The sequence below is a fragment of the Dermacentor andersoni genome, chromosome 3, assembly GCF_023375885.2.
Source record: "Dermacentor andersoni chromosome 3, qqDerAnde1_hic_scaffold, whole genome shotgun sequence".
NCBI classification, from domain to species: domain Eukaryota; kingdom Metazoa; phylum Arthropoda; class Arachnida; order Ixodida; family Ixodidae; genus Dermacentor; species Dermacentor andersoni.
Genome location: NC_092816.1, coordinates 111,665,742 through 111,683,281, shown reverse-complemented (window position 1 = coordinate 111,683,281; position 17,540 = coordinate 111,665,742).

The window sequence follows — 17,540 nt, the reverse complement described above, 5'->3', positions numbered from 1 at the left end:
CATAGCACCTGCAGGATTGAGCGAATTCACCTGCGTACTGCCTCTCGCTTCAATTCCAAAGAAGCGGGGAGAAGAAAGCAATCACGGAGCGCTGAGCACATGCCGCACTCTGCCGCTTTCGCATATCGCTTTCAAGATACGGGCCGCACCGCCGCGCCAGATATAGCTGCCACCGGAGCACGGTTGATCACGGTTCATAGTGGTTGAGTTACCTAATAAAGGTTGGACATAATTGCTTCATTTGCTACACTGCTCTCGTCATTCTTTCCTATGTGTACATGCGCTACGGACTGTATAAGACCAGTGAACATTGCTTCTACTCACCTTTTCTATGTCATCTAACTTAACAGTTCTGTGTTGCAGCCGCGCTTTTCCGTTTCTCGGTTCTTTCGCAGTCGTTATCACAATTATACGAAACACACCAGCATACTGCCATGAAATACCACGTCAGTATATGAAATGTTTATGCACCATTCAGATAAATCCGGGAGACAATTCTGCGTGTATTTTCATTTCCTTCTTTTTTTTTGGTGCGTACGTCCCGATCGCCAATTCGGCACATATAGAAGTGGCACATTTATTTCTTGCACCCATCGGTTCTGCCTTTTCTCTACCCGTGGGTGGCATCTTGGTCTGTTTATGTCGCTTATAATTTTTCCCACGAACCTGTTTTTGCAACATATTTACACTCTCATGAAAAATAAAACCGTCACTTTAATTTGGCTTTGGTCGGAAACACGTTTCTGGCGTGAAATATAGCTGCCCGCACACTCTTTCAATGCGTGCGAGCAGAGCCGGAATTCTGAAACATTCTATGCCTGTTGCTTTGCTTTTCGCGCTTCATGGTTGGTCCGAGCAGCACTTCTGCCGCGTTATCAAGGCGCTTTTGTTATCAATGTGATCAGTCGGCCTTGAGAGACTAATAATAGGTGTGACGCAGAAATGAGAAGAACGAATAGCTGCGAAGCCGCGAAACTTGCTGTTGAGGCTCCTTCCATACCCTTATCAAGGTGATGAGCTGTTTCTTTGGGTTTGCGACAGAGAAAACATTTGCCTTCAATCAATGCGAGTGGGAGCGAGGATGCGAGTGGGAGCACAGTCACGTAGTATTTGTAATTGTTTGTGGTGTTCCTTTACCAGTCGGAAAAAACTGTATGCAGTTAGTACGTATCTCAAAACACCGCAGTTAGATGTCATTTGGGGTTGCCTGCAAATGCTTCACTGACACTTTGATAACTACGACAGTAGTTCTCAAGTTAGATAATTAATTATAATTACATTTTAAATCTCAGTAATGAAAAAAAACTGACGGCTACACCACTGCACTTGAGATAATGTGGTGTTGGCTTTTTTGGAGTAACGCTATTGCTCTTTTTTATGTCTTGGTGCATGCTAGTTGGGACACACTGCATAATTAATTCACTCATTAACCGAAATGAGGCCAAGCCTGATTTGCTCCAAAGCAGGATGAACAGCAGTCATGCGCAGCAGAAAAAAAAGGATGGCACGCGCAGAGAGAGCGAGAGCCATGCTGCAGTTTCTCCGGAAAAGTGAAGCAGCATTAGTGATATCGAAGTATAAAACATTTTCACGGAGGAAGATTACAACACCGAGAGTAGTCAGATGCTTGGTGCTGAGAGATGACTCAGGCTGTGAAATTGAACAGTGTCCCTCTATGAAGTCTTGTATATGCGCATACAAAGCCGGTTCGTCACATATATATATATATATATATATATATATATATATATATATATATATATATATATATATATATATATATATATATATATATATATATATATATATTGCCACGTGCGTTTATTTCGGCTTGTAGCGACGCAAGCGGCGTCGCTTGACGCGTTTCGATCATGGACGCGAAACGTATAAATACGGGACCACCGCTTGCGCTGGCGGAGTCCGACGAACGCCCTAGGCGCGCTTGCTGTTTTCGCTGTCACAAAGCTGTTCGCATGATGTAGGGCACAAGTTCGCCCAGTAAACTCTCTTTAAATCTACCGCCGACGCAGTGACCCTCTCTGTCTGCCTGCGTGCCAGGCGGCTCACGTTCACTGTCACCTACATGACAGTATATATATATATATATATATATATATATATATATATATATATATATATATATATATATATATATATATGCGGCCCTCGGGAAAATGGAACATTCCGCCTGTGGTGGGACCATTGTGAACTTCTATTACCTCCTACACCGTGCTCTTGCCTCAGCTCGATAACCTTATTAGAAAGCCTCAGCTCGGGCCCAATTCCGACGCCGCCTATTCAAATACATATCAAACGCAAAAACCTTTTTTTAAGATAACCACTTACCGATTTTTATGAAATTTGTCGCATTTGAGAGAGAATGTTAAATTCTAGTGACTGTTGGAAGCGGAATTTCCATTTAGGGCTTGAAGTTTGTTGAAAAGATTTTCAATAATTGAAATGTTTGATAAAGTAGAAGCACAAAGTATACAAATTCATTGCATCAAGAAGAGATATCACGTATCCACTGATATTCTGTAAACTGCATGGACTAGATCACTGAAAGCGGAGAAATGTGACATGTCATTTCATAGCTTACGGCAATTTGTTACGTTGGGAACAAGGGTTCTGCAAAAGCTATATGTCCATGTTAAAATATTTTTACATTCAAGTCTAACATGTAAATTTTGTCCGCTTTAGATGCACTTTTAGATTCAGTTCACATGTTTGTGATATCGTTTTTGATTACTGAGTTGTAGAGTTGTAAACTCGATAGTTTCGTTTTCTGAAAATTATCAATTTTTGCCACTCTTTAATAAAAAATGGAGGACAGAAATCGAAAATACGAAACCAACAGTCCCGAGATTTTACGTTTTTCTTTTAAATGCAACAAACCTCGCCCAGTTTGGTGCACTGGTTGCCGAGGGAAACGAATTCTCCTTTTACATGTATTTAGATAGGAGCACGCGAGCTAAAGTTTCCTCAAGGAATCCGAGGTCTTAATATCGTGGCACAACGTGGAACACAGTTTTGCACTGTCACGGAGAGTAAGAAGCTGAATGTATAATGGACGAGTGGGATCACTGGCACCGTCTTGCAAGTGAATGAAGTATTCGGTTATTTACACTAATCTGTGCAGTGTATGGCGGCTGTGTAATGGCCTGCCTTCTCCGGCTTTCCCAGAGATAGACCGGCACCACCTGCCTAAAATTTATCAGTACCGCAGTTTTTATAGAGTACATTCTTGTGCAGTTGAGAATGGCATGCCCGGGGCTTATGGGAGCCCGGCTGAGGTCCGAGTCCGAACCGTGTGCAAGACGCCTAGCCCCAAATCATTTCAATCATACTGGGAATATTTAACGTACCCAAATGAACGGCAAAAGAGCGTCGTAGGATTTCGCCCACATCGAAATGCGGCCGCCGCGGTTTAGATTCGATACCGTGACGTTGTGGTTAGCAGTGCAATGCTGTAGCCGCTAAGCTACCACGGCGGCTGCCGAAACATGAAAAACTGCCGCTTCAATGTGATTGAGAAATAAAAAAATGAGCAATAGATTCACTCATCCTGATTTCATTCTGAAGCGGAAAGTTGTGACATGATATAGATTTCTAGCCCTCTGCTTGTACAAGCAGGCGTAAACACTGCAAGCACCATCTGGAGAAGGCGTATTAAACTCTTAAGATATTTCCATGTTCTCTGAAGCTGTTGTGAAAGCTTTGAATTGTTAATGCCGTCACCGTCTACGATAACCGCCGAAAAAAATTTTGGTGAGAAGCACCAGCTTCTGGCACATTCATTGTAAATGCGGAGGCAATAGACACGCAATGGACGCCTCAACATCTGACCAAACATTACGGAACCCACGGGATTGCTGAGAAAGCGGTATACATGCTCATTTTCCCCAAGTTTGGTATGGTTCCGCCAAATATGGGAGAAGTCGAAGCATTTCTTTTTCGTCGTTTTAGAGAGGCTCATTTTCAGTGGCACATACCTAGTTACTCAAGTTGGCGTCAAATGCACCAATTCAACAGCGGTACCACCTATTGGCAAATACCTTGTAACCCAAGCTGTTCCTCTAGTTGGTCCCCTCAGCACAGCAACCCGATGCGCTACCATTCGTTCTAAGACAACCAGTGCCCCATGAAGGAGAAGAAACGCGTAGAGAGGTGCCTGCATAGCCCTGAGGAAATGCGTGAAGCACTCTATGAATGCTAACGCAATTAAAAAATGATTTTGAATACTTCTGGCGTTTGGTCGAATATAAAGTATGCGCCAGATATGTTGAGAGAATATTATCTCAGCATTAATTCAGCTTGATTTTGTGGTAGGAAGAGAGGGAAGCGTGCTATGTAGCTGGGCGGCAGTACACATCATACACATGATGTGTAACGGTATTGCTATTACGGTGTGCGACAGCACTATTTCCATAATAATCGCACTAACGTCCGTCAGATGGGTTTGGTCGGTATTTTCTGATGCCTGCAGAAGGTAATAAAATTATATATTTTTTCTAAATTCAAAAGTAGTGCCTTTTTGAGGACTGGCACTGGCTTTCTCCTATTATTTTGAAGTGTTTCAAACAAAAAGTTTTTTTGTCGCAGCATGCACAGCTGAATGGCCCGAGAGAAGCAACTGTTCAATGTAGAAGCCGAGGTCCTGCTGTTATTCCATTCAAAATCGTGCACGCAGAGCACGAATTTGTCGCATTGGCTGTTGGATCTTGTTTCAGAGCAAGCGTACATTGCTCGTTTGGTTTGGCATAAGAACATGTTGATCTGTAGGTCGAAAAAAGCCAGTGGTCTACAACTGATAGTGCTCTTCATATTTCATTCCGCTGATAGTAGTCGGAATGCATCCCCCCGCATACGCTTACCTTTTAGGACATAGTAGCGAGTAAGGTTAACAAAATTCATGAACCCTACAACGCTTACAATGGATCCAGCTCTGGAAGGCCAATCACCCTGCGTTTTGCTGCTGCAAGTCGATAATTTTTCATACCCGAAATGTCATGTTCCGCATATACATTCAAAATAGGTGTTTTTTTTTTGCCAAAATCATTATCATTCATAAGAGCACTTTCCGGAAACATCATTATACTGGCTTTCATAATAATCGCAATAGACTTATAGCCACGAAGTTGTAGGATATGACGAAAATATAGAACACTATATGTACAGTTCATTTGTACAGTCTTTAAAAGCGCTATTAACAGCCTAATGAAATAATTATGAGCTTTCATTTGTTTTGCACACAGACCAATGAATGAAAAAAAAAAGGTAGTCGTTTAAGAAAAAATTAAGAAAAGCCGGAATTCTTGAGATGAAGACACGCCACAATAAATTCTGTTGCACCGTGTGATATTACTATGTGATAGCTTACTTACCCAATGCAATACAGCATCCAGTTGAAAATCTTTTTAACTCCATATTTTTCTCCTCTGCAAACTTCAACTGGAAAACGTTATGATGACAGCCGTCCTATTTCTGGGCCTGCAGGGAGAATTAAACAAAAAGAAACACCGTACAAGACCCCGCTGGCGTCCAGAATGATAGGTTGCTTTAGAGCGGACCTCAAATAAATATCTCAGTATAGCCTAAAGAGTTCAGGTTATCTTCATGATTGTATCAATACCTATGAGCTATCTCTACTGTCGTTAGAAAAATGACGTACATTTCATGGCGATGCTTTGAATTTCCTGTCGAATAAATATACTACAACACATATAGGAAATACACACGTTGTTCTGCGTCAGTCGCAGAACAATCCTCTAAATACGTCGTGACTACGCGGTCTGTGACTGTACGCTTGCTTTATTTTATGTACGTGTGAAACAGCATGACACCAAAATTTCTGGCACATTAATTTATTAATCTAAAAAAATTCAAAACCCCTTCTTTGAAATAGATAGGGTCTTATAACGTAAAACTATTGCAATATGTTTTTATTCCAATGTTCTGACGTAAAATTTACGTAGCCGCCGACACATGCATGGGGCGTTTACCCGCAGTGATGTGTGAACAGCCCAATCAAAGGCTATCCTCGTTGAAAGGAGGTCACTTCCTCACCTCGCTGACAAGAGGCGAGGAACACGCTCAAGTGGAGATAGTTTTGATGGGGCCGGGCCAGCAGACTGAAAATAGATAACCGGATGAACAGGGAGGTGCCGGCATGTGCGATTGGTGCGGTTTCCCTTACTCAGCGTTCGGTGACTTGTCTAAAATCACGGCGGCATGCAACGTAGACTTAAAAATGCGGCTAAAACAAATCTTCAGCAAAGAAGGGCTGCCAGAGCCTTGTCGTGTACGTGCCGAAAGGGCTCGACAACATTGTACGGCCACGCAAAAAGGTTTCGTTATACGCAAATAAACCCATCCTCTCCGGCAGGTGCTAGCAGCCAGTGCCTGAGCAATCGGTAGCAGCCATCCTCTATTCCTTTCAGAGCGGGGCAGTCTCCGGCTATTCAGGGAAAATTCGGGTTTTGTTCACCATATTAATGTAATTTGAGCGCGTACACGTCTCTTTGACGCATTGAGTTTTCTTAGTTTCATGACGTGTAGTGACAGTCAGCTAAATTGTGTGCAGCCTGAAAATTTTGAACAACAGCAGAGGGTTAATGGCGAAAAGGGGTCGAATCAGAAATAATTATTTTTTCTTACGTTTCGTCGAATCATATATAATCAGTGTGTCATGTCAGTTCGGCAGCTATAGCAGTTTTTATGACGTCGCATGACAGGCAGACGAAGTGGAGGTGGCCCAAAAAGTTTTTGACCAATCACGGATGGCTGAATGCAGAATTTGAATAGAAAAGTTTGGAACAGCTTTAAGTTATAGCGCTCATGGTTGAACGCGAACCTTTCCCAATTTCAAACTGAATCAACGTCCAAAGCCAATGACCACGCAACGAACCCTAGAAATTCTGAGCGACCCGATGCTATGCATATGTTATTCGATATCTTGTTTAGGATTCTATTTCTAGAACTTTGAAGTTGAATGAAGACACATTTTGCTAAGTTGCATAGCCTTTATTCTAGAACATGTAGCCGTTGATTACACACACACACACTCGCACTTCTACGAACGATTCTACACTTGCACTGTATTGCCTTGTGATCGCTGTGGTAACCGGTCAGAGGCTCTGTCGTCCTAACGTGACCCATTCCGCTTGCAAACGCGAGGTCAATGCTGGAACGGTGTTGTGCCCTGGGTCTCCGTAGCGTCTTCAGTTTCAAGGAGGAGCGTTCTAGCATGGGGAAACTCTCGGTTTATTTCCTGTGCCCTTTTGCCTCATCGATGTTAAAGTCACGGCACAAGAGGGTCGGCGTACTATGGCACTTTAAGGTCTTCATCGTTTCTGCCAGGAACGTTTCCGCGTCACAACGAGATGAGTTCGGTCTGATGTGCACGCTGACTGCCACAAGACCAATAGGCATCTAGACTGCACAAATGCCTCCCACATAGCTTCTGCTTGCCGTTGACGATTCAATCACTCTTTTTATTTTCGTCTTTGGTATACACAACAGAACGAAAAATCTGGCAAGAGAAAAGGCTGCTTCGTCGCAGCTTGACTGAGCTTCTGCCACCCGTACATAGGCAACTTACACCAATATACTTAGGCAAGAAATGAGCGTACAGAGAAGTAATTTCCTTGTTTTATATTTTCAAAGGTACACAGAATATGCATGTAATATAATATGAAACATCTAAGCAATAAGGAAAAACTATACAAAAGGAAACTACCTCGTGACACGTATTAGCAAATTACCATAATCGCTAATCCAACATTGTAGCATAATACTATAAGTTCTAATCGAACATCTTAGCGTAATTACATCAATATCATTTATTTAGGGTAGAAAGTTTTTTTGAAGCTAAGCAGCGATCGAATATTTCTTTCTTCTTTAGTGTTATTTCATCTATAGCTCGTGCATAGTATGCGTGGTGAACCCTTTCTGTACCATAATGTGTGCGAGAGAATAAAATCTCAAATGGCAGTTGGTACCTAAAAGGATACAACACTATGGTTTCCTTTAAACTTGCTAGGTCTAAAAACTTTTCAAGTTTGCTGAGTTGAGTACTTTGATACATTGTTAGTAATTTGTGCGTGTAAACGTTGACCTATTTTATGATTTTATGTTTTGGAAAAAGTAGATATGTATGTTCTAGAACGTAGGTGTTATCAATTGAGCGTTGTGCCTTTTTCTCTATTAATGTAAGTTTATGTAGGTTTGTAAGTGTGGTTGGCTCCCATACTGATGCAGAGTAGTACAAGTGGAAAGTCAACAAAGCGTAGTACAAAGTCGTTTAACATTGGCCGGAAGAGTGTGGCGACCACAGCTTAGCACACCGGGAGCTTTACTCAACTTAGTAGGTTTTTTATGCGCTCATTGCAATACATGTGCTCCATAAAACTACTCCGAGTAATTTTACTGACCTTTCAGTGGTGATTTGGTAAGGACCTAGGGTTATGGACCCAGTTGCTATTTCCGCACATCCCTGTGGACGAAACAGGACGCACTACGTTTTAGATTGATTTAGGTTATTCCTATTTCTTTTGCACCGCACGTAGGGTCGCTGACAAAAGGCCGTAGGTTTGGGTCCTGTTTTTTTCATATTTACACCATCTATAAGGAGTGAGCAATCATCTGCATATATAAGGTACAGGCATTGGTCAAAAATTCATACGATATTGTTTATGTAGAAGAGGGAAAATATTGGGCGTGTTGTGCTTCTTTGAGGAACTGCGAATTCAGTGTGCATCAGCCTGGATATATGTTTGTTTAATTCAACGTATTGTAGCTGGCAGTTACAGAATACCCCCCCCCCCCCCCCCCCCGCTCCCCGAATATTGCCGTCCTGGCTCTGCGACGAGCCGAGTGAACAGAACTATATGTATTGCTTGGGCTACGCGAACCTCTTCTACGGAGGCGCAAAAATAAAGAGAGAAACCTAGCAATATACAGCTTCGCTGTAAAAAGAAACGAATGAAATCCTAGTGCACCAAGAAATTTTGAACGTAATATATTTACGTTCGAAACGTAAGAACTGCTTGAATACCAAAAAAATAACATTACTACGAGCTTTGGCCACACTGCTGAGAATAAATGTTTTCACAGACCTATATATTTTAACGCGATGCCGTTAACTTGATGGAGAAAACTCGGTTTCGGTGCTGGGAGTCTTGCCGGCAACAATTGCCGTGTATAGTGCATGTGGCTCTAAATTTCTACATCTAACTGAAGTTTCTCAAGCCTTGTCTTATATTCCTTAGCAAGCTATTCTACGGAACTTTGATAATGACAACACACAAACAAATGCTGTGAAACAAAACACCCACAACTCATGCGTCTTGTTGAATCTTCTCGGACTGAAATATTAAACGTGCGAAGCCATAACAGAAGATCGGCCCATGCTAGAGGCCGCGTTTCTAAACGAAAGCTCGCCTTCGTGCATAGCCTTCACTGCCAGCGTTTCCCGGTAAACATTACGGTTACGTAAGCTGCAACTTCCCGGAAGCGTGAGAAGCAGTCAGTGATCTTTGAATACTACCACGTTCGACTTTTCAACTGGAACCGCATGATGTGTTTATTGGCACGACTGATAAGCGGCAGAGAGGCCAGGGCGTCATTTCGACGAAGGCGCCCATGAAAATCGCGTAGCTTGTTCGCGGTTAGGCCTGCTGGTATGCCCCCCCCCCTCCCCCCCCAGGTAAGTGGGAATTTCTTCACGAACGCCGATATCCCGCTGGTCCTTGGTATGCCAAACTCCAAAAGAAAAAGAACAAAATAAAAATGAAGCCAGCTCCCATGGCAACGGGATTGTTGCTGCACGAAGACAAAAACGCCATCTCGCTTGTCATCTGCTACGCGCTCACCGAGCACACACTTTCTCTGCAGGCGCCAACCGAAACCAACACCGTTTGCATTCATTTGTTCAGATAGTTTTCCTCTTTCATATTTTGTTTGGAACACCCTTCGGCCTCTAATTATCTTCTTTGACTCACAACATATGTGCCACGCATCTGTGTGAAAACTTATCTTTATTCTGTTAAAGATGCGGTAGCCAGCAAGCCGTGCAACGCGGTTATTTTGTTTCGGCATAACATAAGCAGGCAGGAAAATGCGGTTCATAACTGATCAGCAACCTATCGCACAGCAAGGTATTTAATACACAATACAATAATGTAGAGCTGAGTATTCATTAGTCAGTACAAATGGGCGCAATATGTATTACAATCATACATACCTAAGAAAGCTTCCTGCAGTTTCTCACATACAGAAAATTGTGACAGAGGCCATGTTTGTTTGCTGTGCATATCACAACTGTACCAAAGCAATCTTTTCGCAACAGTTATTTGTGAATGATAAAAAGAAGCAGATCACCATTTTTCGCATACCAGTAATAATAACTTCCTTTATCATTCCATACGACGGGCGTATTTGCTAGACCAAACAACATGCTTTACCTAGTCAATATTCTGCCGATAAATGTGCCGATAAATATACAGCAAATTATATTGAAATGGTCAATATAGTCTTTTTTCATATCAGGTTTTGTTTCAGAAAACAGCACGTAAGGCCACTAAAACTTTATTCAGATCTGTAACATTACGAAACAGGTATTAGTACGAAATTCCTGGTGAGCATATTACAGGTGCTTCTTGAAATCTGTAACGCACTTTGTTTTTTCTGTCATGATCTAGCGATAAATGGCACAGTTCCAGGAGAATAACAAACCATAGCGCTGAGTTTTTTGTTGAGAAACAGTAAATGCAGGAGAAGTATGTGTCAATCGGCGGTTGATCGTGAGTAGAGGTTGCGCAAGGACAGAGTGATGCACAAAGGCATTATTGAAAGCTAGCTTCTGGACATGGAGAAATATTTCCTAAAATCAACGCACGTCGGCTGCATTCAATGCATCAGGGCAACCTGCACAGAACAAAGCTATTGGAAATGGTTTTCCAGACCTTCCTCTAAAACGCTGAATGTAGCACTTTCTTTATTAGAGCCTATTGGGTCAGTTTTGTGTGATTTGTTTGAAGCTCAGGACAGAGGTTGAGCTATGTAACGAGTTTCGTCATTTGCTGGAGGTCGTCGGTCATGAGAAACTACGTCTCGGCACAATAAGGAGGCGAAAGCCTCCTTATTGTGTCATTTGAGTTGAGAAACAACTCGACGCCGTTGAAGCTGGTTTACAGAAGGAAACCGACGACGACTCTCGACGCCATGCTCCCGCACGTCACCGACGAAGAGTATTTCAATGTCGCCGTCTGTCTAGAGAATGCCGAAGGAGCCCGAAAGGCGGTCCCCTTGCTCATGAAGTATCATCAGAGGGCCAATAGCCAGTACAGCAATCTTCGACAGCGATACGCTGAGCGCGAGCCTGGCCGCCGTGTTTGGGTTTAGACCCCGATGCGCCAACGGGGACTTAAGAGATTTCACTCAGACACAACGCCTGGTCGCACTTTTGCCAGAGGTAACGGTGATGGTACGGTGGATCTTTAATGGCGAAACACGGGGCATGAGTTGGGCAGGCACCATTACATTGTGGAGGTAGCTGTCCCGCTCGGTGGCAACGACGAACCTTTCGGAAACAGACTTACGGATTGGGGACGCGTTTCGAGGGTTTTACCCGAGGACCAGGCCAAAATTACAAACACTGAGGAGTGGTCGACCGAGATTGTAAACAAGGTATAAAAGGCCACCAAGAAAGTCGAGACGGATGAGCGTGTACACACGAACGACAGCCGCCTGGCCCAACTCATCGCGGCCAAGCAGCCCATCCGGTCCAGGTGGAAGACGCAGCGGACAAACAGAAAGTTATGGAAGATGGTCGCCGAACTGAAGCGGGAGATCGAGTTCCACAGCAGAGTGCTATGCACTGAGCAATGGAATGAGGGTTGTAACGAAGCGGATGGCCACATACACTGCGGCAAGACGTGGAGTATGCTGAGACATCTTTTGAATACGACCACGACCAAGTCTCATTCAGTACGGCAACCTGGCCCAGATCTTCCACAGGGCGCTTGCCGAGCACGGGTAAGACGAAGTGAAGAAACACCTAGACGACAAGTATCTGCCGGCCACTGCCACAGAAACCTACGCGGACTACTTAGGCGAAGCAAATGAGTGGCTCGATCGAGACATTGAAGTATGGGAAGCTCGGAACGATCTCAACAACTATTCCGCCGGTCGTCCCGACCACGTTACCAAGCGAGGGCTGAAAAATCTTAACGAAGCGGCCATCGAGAACGTCATGGCATAATTCAACAATTGCTGGCGAGCCTGGTCACTACCCCTGCAGTGGAAAGCAGCCAAGGCCATCTTGATTCCCAATTTGGGCAAGCCATTCAACATTGAGAACCTCCGACCGATCTCGCTTACGCCCTGTGTGGGCAAGACGTTGGAGCATGTACTCACGAACAGGTGGCAGTGGTACCTGGAGGATTCGGGGCTTTACACAAGCACTGTCATCGGCTTACGAAAGAAACTCGGAACTCAGGGCGCCATGATACAGCTGAAAAATGAAATCCACGATGACACTACCAACACGAAAGAGAAGCTAGCCATCGTGGGTTTGGACCTGCAGAGCGCTTTTGCTAAAGTGAGACACTTTGCGATACTGGCCCAGGTGTCGCGGCTAAACATGGGCAAGAGAACATGCGTACATTAAGGATTTTTGAAGGAGCGGACCACCGAGATCATCGCCGGTGACCTGCGGCTCCAAAAGAAGACGCTCGGCAGTGTCGGGACCCCCCAGGGCTCGTTCATCTCGCCATTACTTTTCAACCTTGTAATGATAGGGGCGGCCGACTAGCTCTCGCAGGTCGCGGGGGTCGAACACACCTTCTATGTCGACGATATAACGCTCTGGGTCCCAGGAGGAAGCGGCAGACACATCGAGAGTACATTGCAAGAGGCGGCTGACGCTATCGAGGAGCATCTGGACGAGTTGTAGATTATTGCATATTACTTTTTCAGCGAAACTGCCAGAATGCGGTACATTCAAAACTTTTTGATAAGTTGCCATTGTATTTTTGGGGGGTGAAACTTATTTTTCATGAATTCATTTTTGTAATTTGCCCCGTTTTGATTTCTTCAATAAATTACTCAACATGTTGCAATATTTCTTAAAGCGTAACGCTAAATTAACAATGAAAGGCTGTTTTTCTAGTCTTCCCATACATGTTTTATTTTTTTCACATGCTCACAAGTAGCCCATTAGTAATCCAAGGATTACGCTGAAATTTAAATTTGTTTTTGCACTTAACAGTGACATTGTTAGCATAAACAGCTCTAGGTCGACAGACAACGCTAGAAGTGCAATCAGACAATAAAAAATCTATATGACTGAAATTCACCTTCTTTAGTGATGTTACATAAGCGAAATAAGCTACACGTGCCGTTTATATTACTTCGTGACAAATAAGTTTTAAGCAGATAAATCAAGGTAGCAAAAATAATAAAATATAAGTTTTGGTGACGTGAAGTTCAAATATACTGTAGAGCTTGTCTGTTATATGTACGTGTATTTTCTAAGCAAGGCAAAGAAGAGCGGCGCGCAAATAAATATCAGTCGATTCGATTTCATTCGAAAGAGTATTAGCGGATTCAGTGACTTGTAATATTTAGGATGTCGTAGTCTCGGATATGTCTATACGCGCACCTATAAAGTCCACCTTACCTCAACCAGAAAGCCTCCTTTGTGGGAACAGAAGACAGAGGCCAACTCAATGGCGTATATCGAGAGGTGACATTCTCACATTGACTTTCCGCTTCTTATTAAATGGGGCAGCAGTGTCGCATATAACTTCGCGGTTTTCTGGCAGCAGTGTCGCATATAACTTCGCGTTTATAGTGGCGATTGAGCTCTGTAGCCCAGCAAGGCAGATTTTTCGTAGCCAGGATCGAAACAATTAGCATAATCTGGGCACCTCGCCGGAAACGCCATTGGTGTTGCCTTTTTATACACGTAAATTTTTCTTTTTTTTGCGTGTCACTGTCTCTTTCTCTCTCTCACTTTGACATTTCCAAGACTATCTGGTTAAACAAAAGTTTGCCGCACTTTTTGGTAGCTCAGCGGAGTATTATAGCCCGTTTTTTCTTTGCTGACTTATTTAAGCACAAGGATTCGAGTTCATGATGGCAGGGTATTGATATTTGATATTTCTTCTTTTCTCCGTGCGCTTTAGTACAGATATTCTTCGCCGGCCTTCTCTGCTTTTCTTTGTTCATCTAAAGAAAGCCACTACCTCGTCAAAATACTTTGCTCTTGGCACCGATAAAACCCCCATTTGGTGAGGTGGGCTTCAGCACAGCTATCGGGAGTTGACGGCGAACGTATACATCATAAAAACAAAAATGAAAAAAGAAATATTTTGCTATATATGTACAGAGTATTCATTTTCTCAGACTTACGAGTAGTTCTCATTATGAGTGGGACTTCGGTGACCTTAAAGATATCTCACATAACCGAGACGCTGAGCGGTGATGTCCAATAGAAGGGCAGTAAAAGAAAAGAAAGTGGTGAGTTTCTTTTGTGGACTCGTGACCTCGATAGCCGCATTCCCGTCATTACTTATCTCTATTGCACGATTATCTCATAGTGCGGCTGTGGGCTCGTCCAATGGCCGGTGCTACAAGCTCTGTAAGCATCCTGATTTTCAAAGGACTGGCTGTGTGTGAGCACAGTGACGTTCTTGAGGCACGTTTACCTTCTCGTAGTTTCGAGTTTCACGACTGCCAAATTGAAATGTGGCACACCTCACCAGGGAATAATATTGATAACATTTCAATAAAGAAGAAGGCAATTAATTCGGAAAAAGAAAGTTAGCTTGAAGTGTTGAGCTGACTTGCACTGTCATCTTACAGGCGGATCAGAACAGGCCGTCCACCACTGCAGGAGGTCTCCCTGGGGTTGTAGCATCCAAGCGCCTCGAAAAAATCGGTATACCCTCTGCCTCTGATTCCTTTCGGGGTTTGGTGCAAGGCTCGCCAGGGCACACCTTCTGGATATAAATCTCCTGAAGCCCAATACACAACAAGCGAAGAGCGCTCAACTAACCACGAGAAATGCTTGGCTTATACGCTGTTCCAATATTGCATTTTTGGAAATAACATATGCCGCCCTCGTTCGGCTGGCCCAAGAAAATACCATAATTTTAAGACTAACGAATGGAAGAACCGGATTTCAGTGCACCCTTCATAGGAAGCTAGAATCTGCCGTTTTGTTTATCTTAATAGAGAAAGTTACGGCATGTAATAAAAAAGTTAGAATCAAGAATAAAACAGCAATAAACGCATCTGAAGAAAACCTAAATAGCATGCCCGCACTGTTGTGTAGCACAAGATAACTATGGCTAATACCCTCAGCCATATACAGATTGAAAAGCCCTCTTCTTGTACCTCGGGGACAGGACCTGCTGCTGAGTAGCAAGGCATCAAAGGACGCTTCTTCCGTCTTATGGACACACGTGTGCAGTGGACACTAAGGACAATGGATCATTTCCATGGAACTACGACCTTGACAGATAGCACTGCCATCTCAGTATCATCCATACAACGTAAGGGGAAGAAAATATGACGTGTCTTCTCTGCGACCGTTCGTGTTAAACGAAATCAACTCATAATACAAATCCCCCAGTCACAAAACATAACATACTAAGAAATAAAAATAACGCGTTTGATTCCTAAACACAATGGCAATAACGTAATAAAGCTGAACAACATGGAGACAAGTAAAGTTTTTCCAGACAATGTTTCTTCGTTAAAATCCCATCAGCAAAATTCTCACTTTATCTGTAGCGTTCAGCACGCTAAGGAAATTGCAGCAGTAAGTATTAAACAGCTTAAGCATATTATGCAAAACTTCGTTGTTGTTTCTGCAGCCCTTTTCACAAAATGCGTATCTGCCCTCATAGAAGTTTTTCTTTAATAAGGTTATGGCCAACGCTGCATACACACCACACATACTTGAGAAATGGCACCAACCCAGACACGCTACGATTGCGAACACTCATACCCGATGCCCACATTGCCAGGAGTCATGCATATCAGACTTGCAACACCTCATTTGTAGCGTGCAACTTTTTCACAAGGGAGACCCAACGTTCAACTTTTACTACACGGAGACATTAGAACACTAGGAATTGGAATACAAACTAACCATGACGCACAGAAAGCCATTGAGACATATGCAGACAAAGTGGCCAGCTTCGAATAGTGTAGAAGGGGTCTACCAGTCCGCGTGAGAGCGGCGGAACTGAACATGCACCTGAGTCTGCATAAAGCGGAAGATCCAAGAGTGAGATGAAGATCTGCTTCCGCCAACAGTCCGGGAAGCCATATACCTTTTCCTCCTAATCTCCAACAGCGGCCTATAGCCGCCCTCTTCCTTAAAATAAAGGCTTTATTCATCTATAGCTTTCGGCACGTCAAGGAAATCGGAGCACTCAGTATTGAACAGCTGAAACATATTATATAAAACTCCGTTGTTGTTTCTGCAGCCCTTTCAAGAAAATGCATATCCGCCCTCATAGAGTTTCATACACAAATTGCTAGAGGGAACTCCGGCGCTAATATCTACGGGAGGTGGACTGAGCGCGGGTGTGACACGTAGCTCAGCATGGCCTTGTGTATGAAACACGAGGATTTGCCCAAACTTTGTTCCTCTGGCTTCAAATAGCTTCGTGACTTTGTAAACTTGTCATTTTCAACAATGTACCGCGTAATAAATATTTCAATAAAAATTATTGAAATTGTCCGACGATAGAGTTGGAGCCCAAACTTCTAGCACAGACTCCAGATATTGAAACCTTTACGCCACGGACGCATGCATCGACAAGCGACATATAATGCCCTTATGAATTTATCGCGGGCGAACCAGTGCCTTCAGACGCTTGGCATGTTTCAATTGGGCCAACCGGACAAGCATAACCGTTTCAATTAATAGCAATGGTTTGTGTTCGCAGCGTCTTCTGCGCTTAGAAACGTATAGACTGCTTTGAAATTTACGACAATGAAGGCACACGAAGCGTAATAAACGAATCCAAAAGAACGTCTCAATCGACAAGTACGAAGATGTGTAGAGCACACTAGAAAGCGACACCAAGACGTCATTCCAGCACTGGAGTTCTTTCTCAACTGATCTTTTCTGCATTCGTTTCCTAACCAATTCAGCTCCCGCGCCGCTTGTGGCATCGCCTGACCGCGTCTTCTTGACCAGGGTGATCGCATCGATGTCGCTGGCGCTACATAGCCCCCTCTAGAGAGCAGGCGGTGTCAAATGTGGAACATGGATTAAACACGTCAGAATGCAAATGAATGCACGCATCTCGCACCTCATTAGCATGCTCACACTTTCATCGTGCTAATACATTTCTTAAGTCAGTTTCATCTTATCAATATCTCGGTGTTCATATCTATAGTGACTATCATGGAAGCATCATGTAAGGTACATCATCGCCAATGTCAACCGTTCACTTGGGTACTTTCGAAGAAATTTCTATATGGCACCCTCATCTCTTAAAAGGCTTCTCTACAAC